This window comes from Bos indicus, chromosome 11 (assembly GCF_029378745.1).
Source record: "Bos indicus isolate NIAB-ARS_2022 breed Sahiwal x Tharparkar chromosome 11, NIAB-ARS_B.indTharparkar_mat_pri_1.0, whole genome shotgun sequence".
NCBI lineage: Eukaryota > Metazoa > Chordata > Mammalia > Artiodactyla > Bovidae > Bos > Bos indicus.
The window spans coordinates 37563121-37581055 of NC_091770.1; the positions used below are offsets into that span (position 1 = coordinate 37563121).

Sequence of the window (17935 nt, forward strand, 5' to 3'; positions counted from 1 at the left end):
CCCAGATAAACAGTGGTATCAACAGAAACAACTAAATATCCACAGCAACTGTGGAAAGCAGATCTCGTGTCATAGTCTGCATTGCAAGTCACTTCCTTTGGTGATGACCTCCGAGGGAAATCAGTGCTTTCCTCTCTTGTCCCTAGAACCCCATTTCAAAGGCTGTGTGTATGGATGGCGCAAGGGGAGCAGAGCATTGTCCCCACTCCAGGACCATGCTAGTGAGTTTCCCTTCACAGCCACCTCCCACCCTCTGCTGGGTGTCAGGGTCTAGATCCCAGGGACCCCTCACTCAGGAGGGTGGCAGGCTATTTGAGAGGAGAGAGTCCCCACTGGGAAGTTTGGGTTGAGCTCAATGAAAGCAAAATCCAGTTGTGGGGGCCTGGTGGGTGGTAAGTGTTTAATAAATATTATCATCTACCCACCCCTGTCCTTCATCCAGATACATTAAAAAGAAATATTTACTAAAATCCCTGTGAAAACTATTGTGTGCACCATGGTCATTTGTCTTCCGGATTGCTGCTGCCTTTTGTCTTGGTGGCTGGCTGGGGCAGACCCTGCAGCATGACTCAGCGAGCTGAAGTCTGCCTTGTGGGCATGCTCAGCTCTAAAAACTGCTGTAACTACCAGAAGCAGCTGACTGCCATGGGCCTCTGGGGACACTGCTCCAAGGATAACAATCAAAAGGAAGCGGGCTCTCAGGCAGTACCTTCCAATTCAGCACTGCTGAAATCAGGGGAGGGGCACCTGAGCCTCAGGAAGCGTCCAGAGGCTCCTGTGGACGAGCTTGCTTAGGACTATACCTGGCCTGCCTCTCCAGCTCACGATATTGGGTGATGCTGATGACCATGATGACGACCGACATATAGCACTACTAACAAAGGTGCTAAGGGCTGAACGCATATTGTTTGCTAAACATTTGGCATAGCTTCATTTACCCCTCACAGCAACCTTGGAAGGTAGACAGCAAAATCCTCATTTTACAGATATGGAAACGGGTGTCACAGAGCTTACAGTCAACCAGTGATTAAGCAGGATTGGAGCCCAGACCTGGAGTTAGGAGTCTAGGCTCCCAACACCATCAACACTCCTGACTTTCCAGAAGCTACACTATCACCCCTAAACCTAAGTAAGCACGGCCAGAGGGAGGCTAGGAACCCCCAATTGGCCTGTGAGCTTTATACAGAGTAGCATCTCCCCAGGCACTGCGCCCTCAGTGAACGTGGAGCCAGGCTGTCTCCGCTTTGTCTGCAGTGGCCCTCAGAGGCTCCTCTGGAGCCTGACCCTGCAGGGCGCCACATCCATGCTGTTACTGGCTCCCAGCCCAGCCTTGCAGGTTGGGCGCTGTCTCGTGAAAACAGATTTCCAAATGGATAAATGCTGAAGTTTCAGGGTAGGCCTGCATTCCTATAACTGAGTAGGTAGGTGTTGAAGGGGCAAGGATAATTATAACAGATGACCTCCAACCCTCATCTAACTCTAGAATCTCCTCTGCTACAGGGTTCATCAGAGCTGCTCGTGACTCTGGCTTCCTTGTTTGATTTCTTCAGCAAACCCTCCACTCCACTGGAGTTTGTGGGGCCACAAAATAGCTCAGAGTGAAAAGGGAAAGGGGAAGTGGCAAGAGTCTGGTGCTTACAAAGATGGGGAATTTGGTTTCTGAAGAACACAGTGTAGAATGAAAGAGTGTGACCAGAGCAATGTGAGCAGACAGGAGCACATGGCATGGTCCAGAGAGAGCAGGCTGGGCCACACTGTGATTCCTGGGCCCAGAGGAAACCCAGGGCTGGTGTGAGGAGGAGGAAGGCAGTGACCCGACAGGCAGGGAAAGGTTCTGTCCTGTGCTGCTGCTAGAAAAATAGAAAGACTCAGGACCAAGAGACTCCCCCTTTCTTCTGGGAGGAGGGGACGGGGCTGGGGCCATGGCTCCCCAGGATGGAGGAAGGTATGTTCCTGTCCTTGTTGGAAGGGGGCACCGCCTCCAGCATCTCTGACTGCTCAGCCCTCCTAGGAAGCTTCTGTCAGTCCGTCCACAGCAGGGAGAGAAGACAGGGTGGCAGTGGCAGCTGCTCTGAGAGGGCGAGGCTGCCACAGTGGCCCTTGTTGCAACTGGACAATATTACAAACTTCCCTTCATCAGGTGGCCTCTCACCCAGCCTGTAGGACTGGGGCCCCAGGCAGATCAATTGGCTCATCAGCTTGGTTTCCTCCTGCATACGGCCTCCCAACCATGTAGGGGTTGCAGAAATACTTACCACCCCTGTAGGAAGATGAGGGAGAGGTGACCTCCAGTCCAAAGTGACAGGGGACCAGAAGGCCAAGGAGCCCCAGGCCCAACAGTCTAGTGCCTAATGCAGGAACTTCTCTGCCTGGGAGTATTCTTGGTCACTTCTCCCCAGCCAAAAACAGAACATCAACTCCTTCTGACCTGGGTCCTGAGCAAGTAGGCCAAGTTAGGAAAGAAACACTTTTATGTTTGGCCTCTTGGTACCTGAAATGGCCTCACAAAACTTCCTTTGGGAAACCACATTAGACTTAAAACTTGATTTTCTTCGTATTTGTTGACATTTGCTTTCCTTTTAAAATGTTCAATATTCCATTTATAGAAAAATATAGTTAGGCTTCTATTTTTCCCAGTCAGCAGTTTTGAATCGATTATCCTTCCATGAATCTATAATACGGCAGGCACAGTTGGAACATTTCGTGATGTCAGTTCTTCATTCTGGAGCCCGGAGTATCTTTTGCTCTTATTGATCCTGGTTTGTTCTTCCTCCTACTGCCGTGAATGAGTCTGCAGTTCCACTGTGCAGCCTGAGACATGAGTCAGCACAAGGAGAAAAGTCCCTTCTCCAAGCAGGGGCTGGAGCTGGAAGGGGACAGGCAGCTCCAAAGCCCAGGTCACAGAGATGCTATGATTGACAGGTAACTCCAGAGAAGCAGAGAAGGTCCCATACACATCACGCTGCCTTTGACAAGTAGTCCTACTGTGCTCTCCTCTGAAGCTTCTCTGAATACAATAGTCAGGGGTGGTGACAACATGGAGAACAGCAGTCCCCATCTCCTCTCTGTGTCAATCCAAGGAGACACCAGAAGGTGTATCTGCTGACAGGTAGCATTAAAGATAGCTTGAAAAATAGAGGCACATACTGTTACTGCTACTGCACTAACACTTCCATCTGGGCCTATGGGTCTCATGAGCTTGGGATATAGAAGCCAGGATTGTGAGGGAAAATTAAAAACTCCCCCCTCTATCCACCAATTATATTCTTGCCACATGGTTAAACTGTGTGCATTCGTTTTTTACAGCTTATGTAACAACCTACCACAAACTTAAGTGACGTGAAAGAATATACATTTATTATCTTACAAATCTGTAGGTCAGAAACCTGACAGGGGTCTTACTGGGCTAAAATCAAGATGCTGGCAATTCCACGTTTCCTTCTGGGAGCTTCAGAGGACCTCCCCTTCCTTGCCTTTTCCACCTTTCTTGACTCATAGTCCTCATCTTTCCTCTTCAAAGCCATCAATGGGGGCTGCCCTGGTGGTTCAGTGGTAAAAAATCTACCTGCCAATGCAGGAAGCATGGGTTCAACCCCTGGTCCAGGAAGATGCCACACCCCATGGAGCAACTAAGCTCATGAGCCACAACTATTGAGCCTGTGCTCTCGAGCCCCCGAGCCACAACTACTGAAGCCCACATGCCACAGTTATTAAGTCCAAACGCCCTAGAGCCCGTGCTCCACAAGAAGAGACACCGCCGCAAATGAGAAGCCCACTCACTGCAGCTAGAGAGTAGCCCCTGCTCACCACAACTCGATAAAGGCCTGCACAGCAAGGAAGACCCAGCACAGCCAAAAACAAATAAGTAAATAACAATTATTTTTTTTAAAGGCATCAATGGCTGCTTGAGTCTTTCTCACAGCACATCTCCCTAAAACTGGTTCTCCCACTCCCTCTTCTTAGAAGAAACTTGGGGACCCATCTGTATAAACAGGGTCCAGGGATGGGCATGTGGACATATTTGGGGTGGGGAGAGGGCATGATTCTACCTACCATACTGTGGACAGTCTTTAGAAATTTGAGAATAAAGGGGAAAATGTCCTTAAGCTCAAAACTGTGGGAAAAGAAGGGAAGAAGTTCTCCCCACTGTCTTGAGCTACCAATGTTACTGCCCAGGAAGGTAGCTTGTTCCCAATAGCCCTCAATAGTCCACTCCAGGGCACTAAGACTTTGTCATCAACAGAAAGAGAACATTCTGTCAAGCTCATGCCGTTCAGCAGTTGCTTCTTCTCTTACTACATGTCGGCAGAGGAAACTGTCAACTTTCATATCTTGTTCAAAGTTAGAGTCACCAATATGAATCTACCAAATGACCACCAATTCATTTAAGCTGTCCTTTCAGGACCATTTTCCAACCTTTGACCCATTTTGATTCTCACTGCTTGCAGAATCCCAGTTCAATGAGGCATGAGGCTTTGGGGTAAGCCAGGGCTTCTAAAAGGGATAGCTGAGACCTTCTGGGATGCATCTACCATGGCTACCATTGTCATCACCAGCTTCTGTCGTGAGAGACAACCCTCAAAAGAGGACCACATAACAAGGAGATGGACTATCCTCAAATTACAAAGCTGGGCTTGTTTGTTTCATGAGGTTGATGTGGACAGGCAGCTGACAGGACCCTGGTTGTGCTAGAGATCACGTGAGAGGTGTGAAACAGACAATGAGAAAAATACACCAAGAGTACCAAATAGAAGATGATAAAAATAACTAAGACTCACCGAACCATACACACAATGGTTAAGAGCAAAGACTCTGGTGTTAGGCTCTCTCAACCACTCACTATCTGTGGGATCCTGAGCAAGTTTCTTAACCTCTCTGGGCCTCAGTGTCTTCATCTGAAACTAAGGGTAATAGCAGAACTCATCATATAGGGTTGCAGAAGCTGGCACGCTGGAAGCATTCACTATTAGTTGTAATTATTATTAACCAGGTGCTGTCAGACACGACCGAAGTGACTTAGCAGTAGCAGCAGCAGCATGCTAAGGATATTTGAAAGATTTCCTAATTAATCACCAAAATAGCCCCATGAGATATATACTATTATTATAATCTGCATTTTTAAGATGGAGATGAGCTTAAGGTCACCTACTTGGTAAGGAGCAGAGCCAGGATCAGAACCCTGGCTGGTCTGACTCAAAGGTCTTGTTCTAAACCTCTGTGGGGAAAAGAGCTTAGGGGGAAAGCTGACAGTAACTATGCCTCAGGTATCTTGTCTTTTCTACTCTTTCCAGCATGTGCTCTAAGTACAGTTGTTTGTGTGTGATAGATCAGAAAACTTGATGAAATGAGCAGGAAGACAGATACGTGTTGCCTTGAAACAGTCCTGGGTCACCCTGTACCCAATCCCATGCCACATACTGGTTGAATGTTGGGTTTCGAGGCCCCTGGGAGCGACAAGCATTTCCTTCCTCTGAAGGCAGGGTGTCCCCCCCGCCAAAGGGCCTCCTAACCACCTCCTCCATCCTCTCTCTGGCACAGAGAAGACACATTGGGAACCCTGGAGCGGTAATCCCATCCTCATTCAGCAGCATCCTGGAGAATCCATGACTGGCTCAAGGAGCACTGTGAAATTCTCACTAACCAAGTTAATGTTAATGTGCTGTGATTTTAAAGGAAAAGCTGTGCATCTCCGAGATACTGATGTGGATTCAAGCAATGAGAAAGTGCAGCAGCTTTACAAAAGACAAAAATCACTGTGCTGAAAACTTAATGAAATCTCTCAGACAAAATGTTGAGCAAAAGAAACCAGACACCCAGGAGTAGGTACTTTGTAATTCCATTTAGATAAAGGTCAAAAATAAGCAAGACTACTCTGTGCTATTTTGGGCTACAGTTTTAGATTGTAAAAATATGAAGGAGAGAAGTGATTATAGAAGTCAGGAGAGTGGCTCCTTTTGGAGTGGAGAAAGGGTTTGGAATTCCCTTGAGAAGGGGCCTCTTAGGGTTCTGGCAAGGTTCTATTTCCTGACCAAGGTGAAGTAACCGAGAGCTACAATAAAACCTCATTTAGTTTTACAGAGTTCCCTTGATATATATAGTTCATCTCTGCACTTTGCTGTGCATTATTTTTCGATAACAAAGGTTAGGTTTGGTTTAGTTTCACTAATGAAATTTGCATCAACCCCACCTGAGTAGACATAGAAAAAGCTATAGGAACAATTAACTTCTAGTTGGATGGGAGAGACTTTAAAAGATACTTTAGCTAATTAATTTTTAAACTTTAGCATGTGTAAGAGTCACCTAGAGAGCAAGTTAAAACCTAGATACCTGGGCCTCACCCTCCAGGGATTAGGATTCAGCAGGTACAGAGTCTGAGGCTCAAGATTCTGAATTCCTAATGAGCTTCCAGATGATGCTGATGTAGCACTCTGAGTAGCACTGATCTAGTCTGTTCCCAAGGTTTTGCCCCATCCTTTAGAAGACACCCAAGGAGACAGTCCTCATGATGCAGGCTGTAAGATACAGCCCTCTACTGCTGCTGCTAAGTCACTTCAGTCGTGTCCGACTCTGTGCGACCCCATAGATGGCAGCCCACCAGGCTCCCCCATCCCTGGGATTCTCCAGGCAAGAACACTGGAGTGGGTTGCCATTTCCTTCTCCAATGCATGAAAGTGAAAAGTGAAAGTGAAGTCACTCAGTCGTGTCCGACCCTCAGCGACCCCATGGACTGCAGCCTTCCAGGCCTGATTGTTAATGCAGATCTGTGTAGCTTCTAGTCTTGACAGATTATTGAATCTAATTCAGTGTTCTTAACGGGAAGTAATCTGCCCCCAGTACATACACACACACTCTCTTTCACTCTCAACACAATCAGTGGTCTGTATCCATTTGAATTTCTCCAAATGTAAGTAAATGTAGTGGTGTTTGAAGTCATGCAACCAGCCATGAGTGCAAAGGGAAAAAGACAGAAAGGTTCTAGCTCCTGGTATCCTGAGAAGAGACTGCTCTCTCACACAGCAAGGGCATAACCTGTTCCCTATTCTACCGACTGCTATCAGCCAGCAGCCATCAAATATGGATGGCGGCCAATTTATCAGGAAGAAAACAGCCTGACTTCTCTCCTATCTAAAGTCTGCATTATATTTCCTTGTCTGCTATGCAAATGCAAAACAGAAGCTAAAATTAGAAGCTGAGGTGCTAGTGCGGCTGGTGCGTGTGGGGAGAAGGCAGAGAGGAGATGTCGGAGGGACGGATTCGGAGGAGGGCTGCCTAGGGCCCCTGCCTGAGCTGTCACAGATAGCAGTCTGGAAAAGAAATACAAGGGAAGGGGGATGGAGGCGGGAAGCTGCTGGTCCCCCCAATTATCACACCTGCAGAGCATCCTTGAGGCTTTTATGGGTTCCCTAAAAGCGCCCTGACCTACTTTTCAAAATGTTGTCTCCTTATTCACCAAAACACATTCTTAGTGAATTGCAGTCAAGTTTTCTGCAATTATCCAATACAGAGTTTTAGTTTCTACTCTGAAAGCTATCATTTGTGACTCCACGCATAATTAGTAGTATATTCAATAGTATAAGGCTGCAGGTGGATATGTGGAATTTCTTAAAGTGATAGGTAAGCTGCAGTTTTAAACGAATCCATCTGAAAAGCTTAGAGCAAAGCCTTGAGTCTATTTAAGAACATGTGATAGCTGAAGCCTTTATCCCTCAGCTAAGGGGCCCAAGCTCACCAGATGTGAGTACAAAAACCTTAAAGTGGAAATAAATATAATGATCCCTTGGATGTATATGACATTTTCCTTCATAGAACCTCAGGCATTTCCTAGTTATAGTGTAATACCATATTCTCTGTGCAGTGACCAGACCACCTTGGAATGCCATAGTGGAAATTTTGGAAGTATTACAGGGAGCAAAAAAAAAAAAAAACAAGGGAGAGAAGTAAATACCTTCCCAGGGATGTCCCAGGGCAGCCTTGCTCCCAGGCAGGTGGAACCCTACTAAGATCCAGGGCTTGTGGTTTCATCAGCTGTCTCCTCCTCCCTCCTGTTAAAGGGCTGTTTGAGAAAATGAGACGGAACTTGTGGCCAACCCATAATTATACGGGGGCGGAGGAATTGGGCCATTGACTAGTCGGCTTCCTATTTCTCCTCCTCTCAGCCGCTGGCTAGCCTGAGAGGCGGAAGGAAGGACATGGATGCGATTCTGGAAGTGCCCCTCCACTGGCTTCTCAGGAGCTGGAAAACACGCGGTCAGCGCAGTGCTGTCAAATGCAAGCCCATGGCCATGGGCTGTGTGTACGTACAGGCCAGGCAGCTGCGAGGAGGGTGATGGACGAGTCCCACACCCATTCTGGGCGTCTGCCCGGTCTCCGGGCAGCACGTGAGCAGGGCCGCAGCACCACAGCGCCTCTCTGAAGAGCAGAGGCCCAGGCAGAAGGAAACAGAAGGTTCTTAGAAGGAAAGCAAGCCTTCTTGCCCTCTGAGGCTGCTGCTCCTAACAGGCCTTCCCTGTCCTAGGTTCAGGACCCAGGCAGACACAGAAGCAAACTGCCGCCAGGCCCCTGGGGGGACAAGAGCCCAGGACCAGGTCTCCCCAGGGGCCCTCCTCATGGCCTGGAAGGGACCAGAAACCAGCTTCTCATTGTTCCTCAGCTCTGCTTGTCCCCTTCCCACTGTCCAGCATCCAGGAGAGGAGCAAGAGAGTCAGAGAACCTGAACCCAAACAGATTAAGTTGTAGATGGCTAAACAAATGTCCGGATGACTTCCCTGTGTTTCTATGCTCCTCTGACTCCCATTCTAAGACAAGTGAAAAGTGTCTATGTGAGTGAAAGCCTGGGGCTCTGGCTAAGAATATAGTGTTGTTATTATTAGAGCAACTGGGAGGGAGGCATGCCACCTCCGGGCAGGGCTCTGGTGGGCTGTGTGGGAGGCGACTGTCAACAGCTGCTGGGTGGAAAGCTTGTTTATTGTCAGCAGCCTGGCGCAGAGATTAAGAGGAGCTTGGTCTCCAGCTCACACCCACGTGGCTGCAGCAGTGGCTGCTCCAGACACGGCATCCAACTGCAGGGGCCCCCAGGGTGTCCACTCAAGGATGATTCAACCAACAAGAAAACCCAGGAGGCCAACTAGGACAGCTGGGAGAATTCCTGTGGGGCAACCCAGCTGAACATCCCCACTGGAAAAGTGCAGCATATGACACCATCCCCAGCTGACAAAATGCAGGACCCCAGAACTACCTGCAAATCCCACATAATAGCTCCATGTCCCAAGACAGTTTCTCATTCATTCACCAACTACTTATTGGGCACATTCTCTAGCAGATACTGTACATGGAACGAGGAATAGAGTGGGAACAAGGCAACAGAGTTTACAGTCTGGAAGAAACCAAAGTTTATGGTTTGCAATTAGGCTGGTCATTATGTGATGAGTGTTTTGATAGAGGAGGTTCAAGGAGCCAAGAGCACAACAGTAGGGGAATGTAACTAACCACAAGGAATTGCCTTGATGAGGAAGCTGTCACTAAGAGATACTGTGAAGTTCTAGCTATTAAGGTCTCAAGAGATATCAGCCTAAGGCTGTCATTGCTTTCTCGCTTTCTTCAGCTAATTAAACTTTTGGCTAGTATCTACCCATCTGGCGCCTGTTCTACCTCATTGCCAGTCACTTGAACATAAAGCGCTGGGAATAAATAATTATAATCATACAGCGTCCATTGAAGTATCCAGAATTCTCTGGGAAGCGTGACAGAACCCTTTATCTACTGAGGTCATTATAGTCACCATGCTACTATCATGTTCCATTATGCTCCCTCTTTCCCTGACAATGATAATCACCAGGGGCCTCCCCCCAGAGAAGGTCCAGCCCTTTGCAGCAACACATAAGCAGCTTCATATCAACTAAGAGCAGAGGATCTGTTAAGACAGCCTCAAACACAGACAGAAAAAATGAGGTGATAAAAAGTTTCACCAACTTCCTCTGCCACAGCAACCAGGGTGAATCTTTTAAAATGTAACTTCAGGGCTTCCCTGGTAGTCCAGTGGTTAAGACTTTGCCTTCCAATTCAGGGGGTGCGGGTTCGATCCCTGATCAAGAAACTAAGATTCCAAATGCCTCGGGGACAGAAAAACAAAACATAAAAAGCAGAAGCAATATTGTAACAAATTCAATAAAGACTTTAAATACGGTCCACATCAAAAAGAAATAAATTTTAAAAATAAAAAAATGATCCACATAAAAAAAAAATCTTTAAAACATAAAGTGTAAGTCAGAGGATGTCCTCTCCTGTTCAAAACCCTGTGATGTTCCCCCAGCTTCCTCAGACTAAAAGCTGAAGTCCTGACAATGCCCTCAAGGCCCTCTGTGATCCAGGTGCTCATTACCTCTCTGACTTCCTCTCCTGCTAATCTCTCTGTGACAACCATATGTGTCTCCTGGTTGGTCTTCCTGAACACACCAAGCACACTCTTTGTACTCATCACTCTCTCTGCCTGGCACTTTCTTCCTTCATATATTCACATCCTCACTCACTTTCTTCAACTCTCTGCTCAAATGTTAAGGACACGAGTTTGTAAGCGGCCTTCCCCAGCCACTCCATTTGCGGTACCAATGCTTCCTCCACAGTCCTTGTCCTCCCGCTCTGCTTCATTTTTCTTCACAGATGGTATCACTATCTGGCACACTATATACTTTGTTCATTGTCTGTCTCCTCTGCAAGAATGTATACCTCTCTAGGACAGAGGGTTTTTTTTTCCCATTTTGTCTTTTTTTCCCGTTACTGTTTTCAAGTGCCTGGCACGTAGCAGAATCTCAACAAATATTCATTGAATGTATGAATGGATTACTTAATTAATTAATGATAAATTAATTGGGAAAGGAAAACCTTTTAGTTAATGGTGTTAGACTTGGTGTTCAGGATAGAAAATAATAAATTCAGTTCTTACCATGGCACCCCACTCCAATACTCTTGCCTGGAAAATCCCATGGGCGGAGGAACCTGGTGGACTGCAGTCCATGAGGTCGCTAAGAGTTGGACACGACTGAGCGACTTCACTTTGACTTTTCACTTTCATGCATTGGAGAAGGAAATGGCAACCCACTCCAGTGTTCGTGCCTGGAGAATCCCAGGGATGGGGGAGCCTGGTGGGGGTGCTGTCTATGGGGTTGCACAGAGTCGGACACGACTGAAGCAACTTAGCAGCGGCAGCAGCACCTTGCACCACACACCAAGTAAATTCTAGATGGATTAAATGTGTGTTAGTCTCGGGGAACACATGTATACCTGTGGCGGATTCATTTCAACATATGGCAAAACCAATACAATATTGTAAAGTTAAAAAATAAAATAAAATTAAAAAAAAAAAGAACATGGAATACATAATAATTCCTACATTAATAAAAATTAAGTCCCAGTAGAAAGACAAGAAAAGGAAACAGAAAGGCAATTCACAAAAGAAGAAATTTAAATGGCCACTAAATTTAGCTAAAGTTAGTCACCTTCACTAGGAAATACAGATGGCCTATAGGCACATGAAAAGATGCTCAACACTGCTATTTATTAGAGAAATGAAAATCAAAACTACAACAGACAAGGTCATTACATGTAAAACAAAATTAAAAATAAAACAAAATAAAATGCAAAAACAACAGTGTCATTCCCATCACACCAGTCAGGATGGCCATCATTAGAAAGTGTGCAAACAACAAATTCTGGAGAGGGTGTGGAGACAAGGGATCCCTCCTACACTGTTGGTGGGAATGTAGGCTGGTGCAGTGGGAACAGTGTACACTGTGGAGAACAGTGTAGAGGTCCCTCAGAAAACTAAAGTCAGAATCACCACGTAACCCAGCAATCCCACTCCTGGGCATATACTCAGACAAAACTATGATTCAAAAAGACAGGGCTTCCCTGGGGGCTCAGTGGTAAAGAATCCTGCCAAGGTAGGAGACACAGGTTCGATCCCTGATCTGGGAACGTCGCACATGCTGAGGGGAAGCTAAGCAGCCACTGAAGCCTGCACACCCTAGAGTTTGTGCTCCACAACAAGAGGAGCCACGGCAGTGAGACGCCTGTGTGGCACAACTAGAGAGTGGCCCACGCTCACCGCAGATAGAGAAAGCACCCATGGCAATGAAGGCCCAGCACAGCCAAAGACAAATAAATAAAATTTTATATGTAAAAAATTCTATGATAAACCATAATGGTAAAGAATATTTTTAAAAAGAATGTATATATTATATAACTCAATGTATATGTATAACTGAATCAATTTTCTGTCCAACAGAAATTGACAATGTAAATCAACTATAGTTCACTTAAAAAATAAAAATCTTTAAAAAGAAAATAAAGTTGCAAAAATGTTCTAAGGTACCAGCTTCGCTATTGAACATGTCCTATTTGGAGTATCCTGGATGAAGAGAGAAATCCCACTTCCATCTTTGGATAAATTGAGTATCATCCTGAAGAAAACACTTTTTACACTGGCTCAAAACAAGTACCAGTCATCTTGCCTAGACATAAGACCATGTCTGTTTTTGTCCCTTGTTTCTGCATCCAGTGAACACTCTTCTCCCAGGCTGGGCAAGGCCTTCGGACACTTGAGGCCTCTCACTAGGCCTAGGCCACCAGCTCTTGGGGGAGAGGTGGGGAGAGTAAGTACCATCAATTGCTTAGTGTGGTTTCCTCTCTCCCTTGCAAAGTAAGTCTTTCAAGCTGATTATCAGTATGGAAGCCCTGCTTTGCAACTTGGTATGTGCTGGGTCTCCATTTTTAGAACATAGTTCTGGTTTAAGGGTTTTTTTAAGGGTTTTTTTTTTTAAGGGTTCCCAACTTGGAGCGCTTTCTGGCTTGCTTCTCCTCCAGGGTTTGCTCCCATCCCCTGAATCAGGGGTGACTCCATGGGTGTGTGAGCTGAGGGCCCAACTCTCAGATTTGGCTGTGGCTACTCTCTTGAAATATCTCATAAAGTTATCTTCGAATTTGTGTTTTGTAAGCAAAGTCTGATGACTCTAACAGCAGAGAACACACACACACACACACACACACACACACACACACACACACACACACAAGCCAGCCTGTGGGCACAGCAGGCAATGTGCTGAAGGGACAGCCAGGCCCAGATTTAAGCTCAGGTTAGTGACAGTGGTGGTGGCAACAGCAGAAGCGTTGATGGTGGCACTGGCCACAGCCCCAGAAAAGGGAGAAGCTCCTCGTGGGAGCCATGGGAGTCTAGTGAAACCACCAGAGCCAGTCTGAGCTCTGGGATGGGAACTTCCATTGCTCAGGCAATAAACTATGACAGTAAATTATTACAAAATAAAATTTAAAAAAAATAAATAAATAAAATTGTGCACATGGACATTGCAATAAAACCTATCAGGAAGTTATTAGAATTCTTTAAATAGTTCAGAATCTCTAGTTTTGAAAAATATAACAGCACTGCAAAGCAAATATCCACAGACTTGGAAAGTAAATTTAAAGACCACTGCATTCAACAGAAAGGACATTTTCATACAGTGCTTCAGATTATCCAATTATTAACAAGAAAGACAACTTAGAGTTTTTATTATAATGGAAGATAAAGCAATAGAATGCATAAATAAGCATTTTAAATTATACACAAATCATGAAACTGCTTTCAATTTCTTGTTCAACCTCTGCAAGTTACCAGAAATACTAGAGAAACATTAAAATGCCATTGTGTAAATTTATATTTAAAATTAAATTCAGACTTAACATGAAGCTGATCGTCAGCTCTAGATGTACTAAAATTTATTCTTTGTAGTAATTTGCTGTATTTTTTCAGTCTCTAAAATACAAATAACCTTTCCAGTAACAGTTGTACCAGGAGAAGGATCCTTCTCAAAACTAGCAATTATTAAAAATTATTTAGTATCTTGCATTTGCCAAGAGTGACTAAAGTCACTTTCAATTATATCAATTGAAAATGAAGCTGCTAAAAGTACAACTTTTGATGACCTAAGAAATAAATTTGCAAAAAAGCGAACCAGTAAATTCTATGGTCAAGTTATTGCATTAATAAAACGTTATTTACTATATTATATGACACTAGAAGTGTATTTTTGTATTTGTAAGTTTTTATTCTGTTATTTATGTGACATTATTATGCTTATTAGTTTTATAAGTAATAAGATCCTTTTAAAAGAAAAAGTTTTATATTTTAGTACCTTTAATCGCACTTTTCTTCCCTACTTTTTGGACAAGAGTCTCACATTTCATTTTGCACTGGGTCTTCCAAATTATGTAGCCACTCCTACCCTGGATCATTTTCTAGAGGTGAGCCAGCCACCACCACCCTTTGTAGAGAAGACCAGTCTACTAGCTCTTAGGCAGCTGGTCTTGGGAAGCAAAATGACCCATTTAGAGATGGACTGGGGACCTTGTGTGCTGATTACACAAGCCCACAGCTGAGCAAAGGCAAAATAACACACAGGCCAGTCAGAGGCCTCTTCTCTGTTACCATGGTAGAATCGCCAGCCCTCATACATAAGCTCTGCAGCCAGCTATGACTGAAAGCATCACCCCAACCTCCCTCGCCTTCAATGTCTTGTCCTTCTCTGACGAATATCTGCATTTCTCTGGGGACACACTGTGAAGTAAGACTGAAGTTCCGCTGAGAAGACTCAGCATGGGATATGTTGCCTTTTCATTACTCAGACCCCAACAGCCAGTTTCTCAGCCTTTCCCTCTAAATGCTATTTGGTTATTCCTGTTAGATACACAGAAGCTGTCACAGGGGCACTTCACCAAGGCTGTCAGTGGAATCCTGGCAGTGGAGGAAAGCCCTGCAGGCACTTGAGGCTGAGTCATCCTTCGAGTGAGGAGGAGTTTGGGACAGGAGCCGCCCCAGGTGATGCTCCACTGTACTTTGGAACGAGGTAGGACAAAGAGATTCTACTAACACAGTGATGGATCACCTTTGCACTGCTTCATTTCACTTCATACAAACCACTTTGGCAACTTTCATAACAACACAACCACACATAGGATTGTACTCGGGCCACCTGAATCCTTCTCCAATTTCTACTACTGTACAGTTTGACAACGTGATCATTTCCTGCCCTGAGCTGTTTTCTGTTTCTGTTTTCTGTGTCTGTTTTTTCTGTTTCTGTTTTCTGTTTCCAAGGAGCTTGTGCATCACAAGCTCCTTGAGGACAGAGACCATGTCTTCTCCTGAGCCTCCAAGTATAACAATAATGCTATCGTTTCTAGAACACTAACAGTTCACTTTCTCACCTACTAACTCATCAACCCTCACAGCACGTACTGCCCCCCAAGCCAGGATGATGCTCATTTTATAGAGGAGATGATCAAGACCCTAGAAGATCACTGGTTTGCCCATAGCTCCACAGCTGCGAAAGAGCCCAGTCACAGACCTGAGTGACTCAGATCACAGCACCTTTGGGGAGGGGGCCATCTCTACTAGGGCAGGCTCACTCCTTACGCACACTGTCTAGCACAGTGTGCTACAAATGTGGATGCTTACTGACAAACAATTAATCTCAAAAATACACAAGCAACTCCTGCAGCTCAATTCCAGAAAAATAAGCGACCCAGTCCAAAAAATGGGCCAAAGAACTAAACAGACATTTCTCCAAAGAAGACATACAGATGGCTAACAAACACATGAAAAGATGCTCAACATGAGTCATTATCAGACAACTGCAAATCAAAACCACAATGAGGTTACCATCCCACACCAGTCAGAATGGCTGCTATCAAAAAGTCTAGAAACAATTAATGCTGGAGAGGGTGCGGAGAAAAAGGAACCCTCTTACACTGTTGGTGGGAATGTAAACTAGTACAGCCACTATGGAGAACAATGTGGAGATTCCTTAAAAAATTGGAAATAGAACTGCCATACGACCCAGCAATCCCACTGCTGGGCATACACACTGAGGAAACCAGAATTGAAAGAGACACGTGTACCCCAGTGTTCATCGCAGCACTGTTTACAATAGCCAGGACATGGAAGCAACCTAGATGTCCATCGGCAGATGAATGGATAAGAAAGCTGTGGTACATATACACAATGGAGTATTACTCAGATTTTAAAAAGAATGCATTTGAATCAGTTCTGATGAGGTGGATGAAACTGGAGCCTATTATACAGAGCGAAGTCAGAAAGAAAAACACCAATACAGTATACTAACACATATATATGGAATTTAGAAAGATGGTAACGATGACCCTATATGCGAGACAGCGAAAGAAACAAATGTAAAGAACAGACTGTTGGACTCTGTGGGAGAAGGCAAGGGCGGGATGATTTGAGAGAAGAGCATTGAAACATGTATATTATCATATGTGAAATAGATTGCCAGTCCATGCACGCCAGTCCATGCTTTAGTGCCTGAGGCAGGGTGCTCAGGGCTAGTGCACTGGGATGACCCAGAGGGATTGGATGCAGAAGGAGGTGGGAGGGGGGGTTCAGGATGGAGAACAGATGTATACCCATGGCTGATCCATGTCAGTGTATGGCAAAAACCACCACAATATTGTAAAGTAATTAGCCTCCAATTAAAACAATAAATAAAAAATTTAAAATGCTACTAAATGATAAAAATTAAAAAAAAAAAACAAACAAATATGGATGCTTGAGTGAGACCTTGTGACAACAGATGCTTTCACGTTTACCATCAGAACCACAACTCTATGTCTGTTTTTTCTACTACTTGACAGCACATCCTCAAAATCTCTCTCTTATGAAGCTTGCCTGCACTGTTCTGGGACTGCTGAGCATGTCAGGGGCTTTGGGCAGGAAGGCATGGGACTCTCCATGACTCAGTCTTCCCAGTGGCCTCATGCTTCCTGCACCCTCCCAGGATGGAGCGGACAGCAAGAGCAGCTTGAAGGCCTCTGTCTAGACTTGCTTCATGGCAGTGGTGACCATCCACAAGCTGTGGCCTCTTTTCTTTGCCCTGGATGAAGGAAGTGTGGAACTGTTGGCCTCCAGGCAGAGCCAACCCAACCTGGGCTTCTCTCCTAAGTCTCTACAGCCAAGGAAATGCTGGCCTACAGCTCACTGCGACTTTAATAAATGTCTTCATTTGTTTATAACCATGGGATGAGGAAGGCCTACTGAAGGTAGAAAAGCACCGAAGCCACAAAGAAAAAAGATTAAAAACCTGGGCCACATAATCATCCAAAATTTGGAGCCATAAAAACATCACAAAGTTAAAATAACATTTAAATGTCTGCAGCATGTAAAACAAGCTAAGGCTAATATTCAGTATGTCAATAATTCTTACAATTCATTAATAAGGTGAACCATTTAATAAAAAGGGGGAAAGAATATAAAGAGGTACTTCATAGTAAAAGAAATAGAAATGGAAAACGGCAAAGGAAAATATTCCATTTCTCACGGTAAACAAAAATACAATTAAAACACTAAAATGTTATAGTTCATCAAACTAGCAAACATTAAAAAAAACAGGTAATATCCAGTGTTGGAATTTCAGTTTGACCTACCAAGAAAAAAAGAAGACAAAGAATTCAAATAAATAAAATTATAAAGGAAAGAGGAGACATTACAAGTGATACCACAGAAATACAAAGGATCCTAAGAGACTACTATGAACAACTGTGCTGTATTCAGTCGCTCAGTCATGTCTGACTCTTTGTGGCCCCATGGACTGCAGCCTACCAGGCTTCTCTGTCCATGGAATTTCCCAGGCAAGAATACTGGAATGGATTGCCATTTCCTACTCCAGGGGATCTTCACAACCCAGAGATCGAGACCACATCTCTTGCTTTGGCAGACAGTCTCTTTATCACAGTGCCACGTTATAGCCCAGCAAATTGGACAACCTGGAATAAATTGATAAATATACAACCAATCAACACTGAATCATGAAGAATTAGAAAATCTGAACTGCTGGTAATGAATAAGGAGATTAAATCAATAATTTAAAAC

General features: G+C 44.8%; 1 long non-coding RNA gene across 2 annotated transcripts in view; it reads right to left on the reverse strand.

The window, feature by feature from the left end:
* Nucleotides 1–17935, reverse strand: part of LOC139185769 (uncharacterized) — a 65763-nt gene that overhangs the window by 16368 nt on the left and 31460 nt on the right. For both annotated transcript variants that reach the window (XR_011569247.1, XR_011569248.1), the window contains exon 3: nt 1–17829. This exon is cut by the window's left edge and continues 16368 nt beyond it. This is a non-coding gene — a long non-coding RNA (uncharacterized lncRNA). The remainder of the gene's footprint in view (nt 17830–17935) is intronic.